Source organism: Gnatocerus cornutus, chromosome 6 (assembly GCF_029298725.1).
Source record: "Gnatocerus cornutus isolate USDA-ARS CGAHR chromosome 6, icGnaCorn1.1, whole genome shotgun sequence".
Taxonomy (NCBI): Eukaryota; Metazoa; Arthropoda; class Insecta; order Coleoptera; family Tenebrionidae; genus Gnatocerus; species Gnatocerus cornutus.
In genome coordinates, this window is record NC_142238.1 from 13,955,322 (window position 1) to 13,965,958 (window position 10,637).

Consider the following 10,637-nt stretch of genomic DNA (forward strand, 5'->3'; position numbering starts at 1 on the left):
TGCATGCTACAGTGATGACAGATGACTGAAACTGTCTAAATGTCGGTATTTAAAAGCTCTCTAAATTACCAGAGGTGGACGCAGTAACCTGAAAAAAACGCTGAAAACTTAAACATGCATGTGTTCCGGACTGTGGCTGCGATTTATATATCCGGTGCAGTAATGTGCTTTATTTTAAAATAAAAATGTATCATCTCGACTTTAAATTGTTTCGAGAGTGTTTCATGTTAATTGAGGTATTTTTATGACACGTTTTAAATGATGGATGTTAAAAATATGCTAAAATTATTAAATATTAAAGAACGTAATGGAGCAATATCGGTGAAATTATATCGATCTGCTGGTAGTTAGTAATGTTTATGCTTAATTGAGAGTTTGAGATCATCTTACAGTAAATTTCACATGGTATTGAGCCATCTGTCCACTCGTTGCTGAGATATTCAAACTTGAAACTTGCAGTTTCAATCCAGGTAGCGAAATTTGAGAATTTTAGCAAGTTTAGGAGTTTCACATCTTAAAAACAATAGAATTTTTTTAATATTAAAAACATGTCACTGAGAAAAAGTTGTAGCAATGCGACTAAAAGTCAACAACACTCGCTTGAGGGACAGTTAAAAATAAAAGCAAAATTGTATTTTAGAGCAAATCAAAAACTTGTAACTTTTTTTTAAATTGGTATCTTTGGAAGTTTTTAAGTTATGACAATGAGATTTGAAGAGGTTAGTACTTTTAAAAAGTTTAGTAGCTGCGTCAAAGTCCAAAATTTTAGAACTAAAAATACAGATTTTTGACAATTTTATTTTAGAACAAACCAAAAATTTTCAACATTTATTATTAAAGTTCGTATCTTAATTAATTTTTAATGACAATGAAATCTGTTAAGGTTACTATTTTTAAAGTGTTTATTAACTGTGCCAAAGTACAAAATTTTAGAACCAAAATCACAAATTTTAAAGTTTTCTTTTTGAACAAAACAAATATTTTCAATTTTTTTTATTAAAATCTTTGTTAGTTTTTCAGTTACGATTATGAAATTTGATGAAGTTACTATTTCTAGAGTATTTACTTACTGTGTCAAACTACACAATTTTAGAACCAAAATCACAAATTTTAGAAAATTTTATTTTTGAACAAAACAAATATTTTCATTTTTTTATAAAATTCGTATCTTTGTTAGTTTTTAAGTTATGACAACAAAATTTGGTGAAGTTACTATTTCTAAAGCGTTTATTAACTGTGCCAAAGTACAAGTTTTTAAAACAAAAAATACAGATTTTAGAAAATTTCATTTTAGGACGAATCAAAAACCTTCAAGTTTTTAGTATTAAAATTCGTATTTTTATTGGTTTTTAAGTTATGACAATAAAGTTTGGTAAGGTTATTATCTTTAAAGTGTTCATTAACTGTCTCAAAGTAATAAATTTTAGAACAAAAAATACGGATTTTATTTTTTTTTTAAATAATGCGTTATCATAAAAATTAGTGTTCTTGTATCTCAAAAAACTCGCCTAATTTTGCTCCACAACCCATGTATTATAAAACTTACTAATTTATTAAGGGACGTCGATACTGATACGAGTTTATCAATTAATTTGTATACATGTTTATAATTAGTACAAAAATATCATTTTCAAAATATTATTTATTTGATCAGTTTTGCGAAAGTATAAACTAACAACCTAAAAACGATGACGATATAATTATTTCAGTGATTATCACTGTTTACATGGAAATAATTACAACATGAATTAAATTAATTAACAAACATTTCAGTCTCCCATCACTCGTTTCAAACTGTCGTTTTGAAATATACAGTTTGATGGTAGCTTTACTTGCTAAAATAGCAATTAATATTAAAGTTTTTTTTTCAAATTTAATTTTTAATAAAATGAGCAATGACAAAACTTTCTATTCAGGAAAACTTTTTTTATTGTAGACTCCTAAACATTGAAACGTTGGAGCAAATAAAACAGTAATGCGCACTCCAAATTTCTGGCTACAAGCTCATCTAATATTCATTAAAATGCAATAAATCCTAGTGGAGATATTTACTTGCAAACATGCAATTTGACCCGGCGCATCCACCATCTTGCAAATCTAATTTCTTTATTTTTTAATTAATAGACTCATAAATAAATTATTTGCGCGAGGGTCGCATAGACCCCCGTGACCCGATTAATAATTAACAGTTTAGTTAGTGTAAGCTGTGATAACATAACATTATAATTTACGGTTCTAGACCTTCACCGCAGAAGTGAAGTGTAACAAAATATATAGGTAAGCACAGTTGCTCGAAACAATACTGGAAACGCTTCGTTGGTTAAAATATTAATTATTCTGAAATTGCATTATTCCGTTACCTGTGATAAATACTCTTCTGAGCAGTCGTGAGGTACTTAACACACTCTTAATCACTTTAAATGTTTGCAATTAGGATTATTGAATAATTACTGAATTAGGGAATAAATCATGGTAAAGCTGCCAGTAATCCAAACTGTGCATTTCATTAATATGCATTTACACAACAATTTTGGGAGTGGATTTAGCTCAGTTCACGCACATCCTCTCTAAAAACGCGCAAAGTACTTTTCAGTGTACTGAGATGGTGGGATTCACCGAACTGTGCTCGTGATCAAGGGAGGCCGAGTAACTACCCTCGTAATATGACACATCACTGCAAAGCAGCCCCCTAAAACCCCTAAAAATGGCTTTTAACGCATCATGTTCCACACTGCAGCGTTTAAATGCGATTATCACCGAGAGGTGGCACTTTATTTATCCCAACTCAGAGTTTGAAAAGGTCGTAATGACCCTAAATAGTTCGGTATTCAAGTTGTAGATTGTTCGTAGTGAGTGTAAATTTGGTGGATTCGACTGTGTTTACCATAAACACGTCAAGTTGTTGCCGAGTTTAGTATCTAGGAGAGTAAACCCGACCTCGAGGAGGTCGTAATCAACAGTTAAGCAAATAGATGGGTAATCAGCGCTATCTGATGGAAAGCTGCACAATTATAGGGGAGTCCCGCGGGTTAGACAACTATCAGCTCCTTCCGGTTCCTTCTTAACAGTGGAGAATTTGAGCTGTTATCGTGTCATTTCACACTTTGTATGCTAACTAAGATTTTAATTCGGCCTAAACGGAGGGTTCAGTCCTCAAATTATTTTTCACTGACTCGTTAAACGAGAATTTAACTAGAGCACTTCTCATCCAATTCCTATCTTAAAGAAAACTAAATTTTAATGTTCACTTTTCAAGACTTTATAGTCACGTCCAGACTGGTAAGCAGTCAAGATTTTATTGAACATTAAAAATGTAATCTAAACTCCGACGCTAGAGTGTGTCTAGAAATAATTTACAACTAAAACAAATGTTTTAAATTTTTTTTAGTAAAATTTATATCTTTGTTGGTTTTTAAGTTATGTCTATGAAATTTGGTGAGTGTTCAAAATACAAATCACAGATTTTATAAAATTTTGTTTTTGAACAATACAAATATTTTAAATTTTTTAGAAAAATTTGTATCTTTGTTAGTTTTTAAGTTATGAATATAAAACTTGGTGAGGTTTTTATTTCTAAAGTGTTTATTAACTGTGCCAAAATACAAAAATTTACAATAAAAAATACGGATTTTACAAAATTTCAATTTAGAACGAATCAATAACTATTTATTATTTTATTATTAAAATTCGTATTTTTATTAGTTTTTAAGTTATGACAATAAAATTTGGTGAGGTTACTACTTTTAAAGTGTTTATTAATTGTGCTAAAATACAAAAGTTTAGAACAAAAATACAGATTTTAGAAATTTTCATTTTAGGACGAAACAAACACCTTCAACTTTTTAATAATAAAATTCGTATTTTTATTAGTTTTTAAGTTATGACAATAAAATTTAGGTTATTATCTTTAAAGTGTTCATTAACTGTTTCAAAGTACAAAAATGTAAGAACAAAAAATACGGAAAACTAAATTTTAATGTTCACTTTTTAAGACTTTATAGTTACGTCCAGGCTGGTAACTAGTCAAGATTTTATTGAACATTAAAAATGTAATCTGAACTCCTACGCTGGAATGTGTCTATAAATAATTTTCAATAAAGTTCCTCGGCGCGAAGAAGAAAAATATTGTCTCATACCGAGCTTAAGTTCGTTCATCGCTATATAAATTTATCTCAGGACCCAATTAATAATAACTCCAGATAAGGTGGTTTTCTTTTTATGGAAGATTTCATCCAAAGAGGAGAGTTATAGAATTACGAGAACGTGGTGTTCCTTTTGGAGTAAAATTAATCTCGCTGTTTCCGAATTCAGGATTCGACCGGAACCCAAAGCGTGTTCAACAGATCGCTTACTAAAATGCAAGTCAATCCTTTATGCTTTCCTGATAACAGTCTCGAACGTAATCAATAGCTATAAATGTACTGTAAATTTCCATTTTAACGAGAAGTCATTTTCTAAAACGGAAATCAATTCGCAAACTAGTAGAGATAGAAAATATTTCAAAGCTCATGCGGGGAATAATACTGCAATAATAATGCAACTAAAGCTTACAGTACGCTAAATAATACAGACACTAATGGTCGAGTAAAATCGCTAATGTTAAGCCAACGCATGGGATTGAACGTCATTCTCTACTTTTCTAAAATTCGCAAATTTAAGTGGGTTTACTTTCTCCCTGTTTATCACTCATTACAAACCAAGTCTTTCCCTGTCGCCCATTAATCACAGCGAACTTTCAGAAATGACATGTGCCTGAAATTTTTTTCAAGTCAGCACTTACCAGACATCAATTTTATTTTTTTTTATTTTCGCGGAAATGAGTGTACTTGCGCTAATTCAACCGGAAAAAAAGGGTCTGCGAGGGTGTTTGGCCCAATTGTTGTGAGAAATTTGTGTCTAGATAGGATTACCCGTTTAAGCTATCCTAATTCAATTTTAATCAAGCCGGGAAATGAAAAACACATTTTTAATAACATCCGCTTTTATCCTCGAATAAAATTCATATTTATCAGGCACTTCTCGCTCAATGGGGGCACTTTGGTCCGCACAAAACCGTGTCAAAAATTGTGGTCCGTTTCAGAACACGAAACGTTTAAAGTACCAAAAACTTATGATGGATTGCATTTAGGAGTAATCATTCAACCGGCTCTCCCATTTCAAGCATTGCATCTTCTCTAACTACAAGAGTTGGGTAGGATCGTCAATCAAGCTTTGGTTTAAACGATATCAATGTGAAAGGACATCTCAACAGAAGCGAATATGCACTCCGCAATGCGGAAGAGCACGTCTGTTGGTGTGTTCTGTGTGGAAGTTGTCCATAGACGTAGAGTGCGGTCAGCAAGCGTTGCAATCGGCTTCGTCAGCGACTGATCGTTTGGCTGAAAATTGCGGTTCGCGTCACAGCTGCCCGTAATGAGCCTCCAACCATGCGTGAGGATTATTCAAAATTCGTAATTTGTCACATGTGGCGAGCAATTTAACTCAACGTGTAACCACAAAGCAAACACGGTCTGCTTGTTCCAAGATGTGGAAAACTGTGAGTGCACTTTTAACACGGGTTCGAGAGTGGAGTGAAGTTCCTAGAAGAAACCACGACGTCATCGTTTTTGGCACACGTCTGAATCCGAACAATACAGGGCACGCTAATTAACTTGTAATGCGAGAAATACCTATGTTAACCGCATTCAGTGAACAATGGGAGCTATTCATAAACAGAGAGACATTTCTAAAAGCATTTCGGTAATTTCACTACACGGAGATGTTATCAACAACTAAAAACACATTAAGGAAGTGCACGAGAATTTGTCATCCATCGCCGATAAAAGACATTCTAATATTTTTTCGTTTACCGTGTCGTCTTTTTCTTTATCGCGGAACATTTCCATGCCGTTTACTTTGGGAATTATATTGACGTTAATTCCGGTAAATTTATGCTAGCAACTTGGAGAATAATACGGATATATGAGAGCAAACCAACCCCAATCATCACGACAACGTAATTTTACTCACGAGATATTTCCTTAAAAAATATCTATTAGGGAAAATCGCAACCTTGCAAAGCGGGAGAGGAAAGAACCGCAAAAGCAGACAGGCGATAACAGAGGCCTTCGACGTAGCACAGGGAGAGCTAAAAAAACCTATTATGGGATGATGAGCCTCCTTCATTACGCCTCAATATCGGTACCGAGACTTGATTAAAACTATAAGATAGCAGGTTTGCAGCTCCTAAGAGCACGAAAAACACCTCTATATTATTTGCACTATGTTAAATTTACATGCAGACTTAATTATTCCGCACGCCGAGACCGACTTCAGCACGCCATTCGAGCATTACAAAACGAGAATATCTCATATTATTAAAAAACTTAATTTTAAAAAAACTCGACTTTTGTACTTTCACGATTAGTTCAGTTTTAAAAATCACAAAAAAAATATAATATGCGGAAAAATTGGGTGACTAAATGTATAAAACAATGACATGATACCAAAATAAATGTTCTTTATAACAAACTTACTTGAAACATTAATTTTTCGTTACTACCAATGATTTATGTGTTAAAACAGTTTGATTATATTAACATGTAGAATAATTAAGATATCTTTTGTCATTTTGTGACAATTTTGTGTTCAGTTTAAAACTTTTGCTGTAAAGTTATAAAGTGAGTGATATACAAAATTTCTGAATGAAAACACGATGAAAATCGTTTTGCCGTATGTGCAGCATGTTTTGGAATCATTGCACTAAAATCCTTCGAAACAAAAATTTTGTAAAACTGGCTGAATCTAACTCACCTAAATGTAAATAAAAAGTTGCTACCGCTAGAATCAAGAACAAATTATTGACATTAGAAGGTTATTCAGCAATATTGGCGACCAATTCTAGAAAAAAACTACAACTATGTTCTTCGCTGATACCGTCGACATCAAAAACATCGACAAATGTTTTGTCAATACCAAATTTTATGGACATCCAACAACAGAAAAATCTAAGCACGAATCAGAGTTTGAAAATAGCCACATATCTTAGACAAACTAACAATGCTACTATAAAAAAAAGTTTGAAGGTGTACCTAAAAATAAAGCGTCACAAACTGAATGGTTTCTTTGATTGTACTCAATAAAATATCGAAGATGTTGATGAAAAACGACATTGTGTTTTAATTATAAAAAAATTTAGTTATTGCATTAATTTACCGGATTTTATAAAATTTGTATGTGATGGGACTGATGGAGAAAGAGGATTTTTAAATATATGTCTAAATCTATAAACAAATGGAAAGAGTCTGGAATAGTCTAGAATAAAAAAACTTTTTATCATAGCAATAGCTAAGAATGTTAAAGAAACTTATAATAGCGTCGAAATGTTATGGGAATTGTTATATATTAATTTTTTACACAATTTTACTGTAGCGACGGATTTAAAGTTAGCAAACATTTTAATGAGATTTATGTCATATAGCTCTCTGCATCCTTGCACATGGTGCACTGTTAATAAACACTACCTAAATGATTGTGAAATACTTAGAACTTTCGAATAAATCAAAATTATCAGTCTTAGTTTAAATGAAGCTGGAAAAAAGTAAAGATTCCAAACTTTTTTGAATTGAATTTATCCTCCAATTCTTAGTAGAAATAATCAAAAATTAATCAACATTTTTCCACCATCAGAACTACACTGATTATTAGGCACAGTAATTAGAATATTTAATAGTATGCAGAAAAAATTTCTGGAAGTTTGCAAGAAGTGGACAAAAATTTGTTCTGTTGAAAGAGAAGCTGTGGTTGCTTCACAGGCAATGCATGTCATAAATTATTGTCAAAACTTGAGGCTCTATACTCTAATTTGCCTTTACACATTTGTGTTATGTTCAATGTTTGGAGGCATTTAAAAAAGTTGTTTCTGTCTGCTTCGGCATACTCTTGATCCTAACTATGTGGAAAAACTAGATACTTTTTACAAGGAGTTTTTAAAACTTAAAATTAATGTAACCCTCAAAATTTATACAGTATTTTTCCATATAGGAAAATTTTGTGCGAGCAGGCCTTAGAGTCTGTTCGTTCAGATTTTTTACAAAGGTATGGATGAGATGCAAAATTGTTGAAGCTCATTCCAAATTCGCTAGTAAACTTTTTGACGCCGTGACATTTTATAATGCATCGCATTTGTAATTATTGTTATTCTTTTTTTCATTGTTTTGTATTGTTTATTGACTGCTATGACTGTTTGTTTATTGTTTTTCCTCTTTGTCATTCTACATTTGAATAAAATGTTAAACTACTTTTTTTTGGCTTATTTTAAACTATTTTTTTAAGTATAAATAAAAACAAAACGTAGTTTTTTTTTTAAATAAGCTGTTTTTATATCTGTAAAACTGCGTTTTATCATGCACATTCGTTAAAAACGATGGACAATTTTTTTGGCGACTTTATTATTTGAGCTCGAATAATTACGTTTTATTGGTTGCATACAATCGTTATCTCCGCTCGTTACCTGTAATAACAAGTCCTTTCTCACGGCCAGCAAACTTCCTCGAGTTTTCCCAGTGAGAGATCATAAACTTCGCCACTAAAGTACGTAAAGTGTTAGAATGAGACACCGCAACTATAATGTCGTCGCTCTGCAACAGTATTGCAAAGTTGAGAGGCAAAAACGATACCTCGTTGTTGGTTTGTGCACATTATAAATCACTTCACAAAATACAACTTTATTTTCATAATGCGCAGTGTGAAGCACAAGTACGTGTTGAATTTATTTACAATGAAAATAATGGAAGCATCTTCATGCACTTCGACAAACTTGAAATTCAGAAGGTGATGAGTTAGCAGCTTGTTCGATCATTAAAGGGAGTGTTGGGTATATGTTTATCATATTATAAACTTGTATCGCTGGAACTGCGTTCAAATAATTTGAAACCGCTCTCAAAAGGCGTAAGATCAAAATTCCTATTATATTAAACGGGAATTGAACTCCGGCGTCTCTTTGACGTGACGAGAGGCCCTTGGGTAAGAGTCTAATCTTCTGCCTGCCTGAAGCCGTCTCTGCTTTACATCAAAAGGTAACACTAAACAGAATCAGCCAAATTGGTTGCATACCCACAGTTTAAAATCACCATTCAACTGGTCAGCTAATACCATATTACCGAGGCATCATTTTCAAACAATCGGCTTATTTGCGGCTTTAACAGTATTTATTCCGGATACTTTTTCACAATAGCGCACTTAATGGGGAATAATGTTTCGACAAAAACTGAACCTTCAGTTCTCTCGTTGCAGGTTTTGTTCTTTTTGTTAAATATAACAAACTCAATTTGAACACATTGTGCATGTCGTAAGAGAAATTCAGTAGGAGATGAGTTCCGCTTCCGTCGACTTTAAACGAAAATAATAAGCAACAAATATTTGCAATGCCGGATATCGTCTAGTTACGTATAAGGCCGAGGAAAGGAAAACTGAAAGAAGTTGTTTGAATTGAACCAGGTTGCGATAATCTCAGTGATTCCCGGAGGAATAGCAAGCACTGCAGCAGCGTCGAATCCAGGCACTATCACGTATGCAGCAACCGAGTGAAATATACTCCCTTAAATCCAGCATTTACATCGTACTACTAACGTGTCGCTTGTTATGCTCATCCCTCTATATCCCGTTAGAAAAAATGCCGACAGATTTGTACCTGGAAAAGGATATTTGACGTGGTTTTTATCAAAGACGATGAGACCGTAAATTTCAAAAGCTGATAATCAGAAAAGGCAATTTACTGGGTTATTGCAACCATTAAATAAATGAAAACGAGCCGAGTCGAGGATTTGAAACGAGAGGGATACGGAGAATAGAAAAAAGATTTCAAACAAAACCAACCGAATGTTTATGAAATTTCGAAACAATTTAGGAATCAGTAACGCTACACGCTCCGTTCGATTTGCAACGAGCTAAAAGGGGTTGTTCACCTTTTCATACAAACTATTTCTTTCCAACCTGTTGACCTGACCTTTAGCTCACATTTTACGTACCTAAGAGACTAATTATCACCAAATTTCGGCACAGAATATCCTCCCCAAACACACATTATCCACAACCATTAACATTAACGGCGATATTTTCAACTTGGCGTCATCAACGGCGAATAAACGCACCAAACGCCGAGATTTCGTTACAACTCCGGTTACCGCATTATAAAATATGGCCTTTATTAAATTCGAGTGATCAAAGTATGTTACCTGTCCTTACCAATTTTTCCCCGGTGTAATTAATTAATTCAATTAATCTCTTTGTGTTGCTCGACTTTCAGATGCTGTTACATTTGCCTTTCTGCGAATTTTCTTATTTGTATATCAAAGAGCAAGCTGCCTGTTTTTACATCGAATTAATCTTTGACCGAGTATATTTGATTAGAGGGACGCTTTATGAATGCTGAATGTGCTCGGGTCCAGACATGATCTTTACCGAACCTAGAGCAAACGGTTCAGACCAATCAACAGGGATCTCTAAATTTGGATGCCCTAAGAAAGGCTCTTCGGATCTTATTCCGTATTTATTACAAGCAAACAAAGTTTTGCTACGTCAAATAAAAATGTTCCGAAATTGCATTACCGTCCAAGTGCAGTGAAGCAAACATTTGAGAGGCGAATAAAGCGACGTTT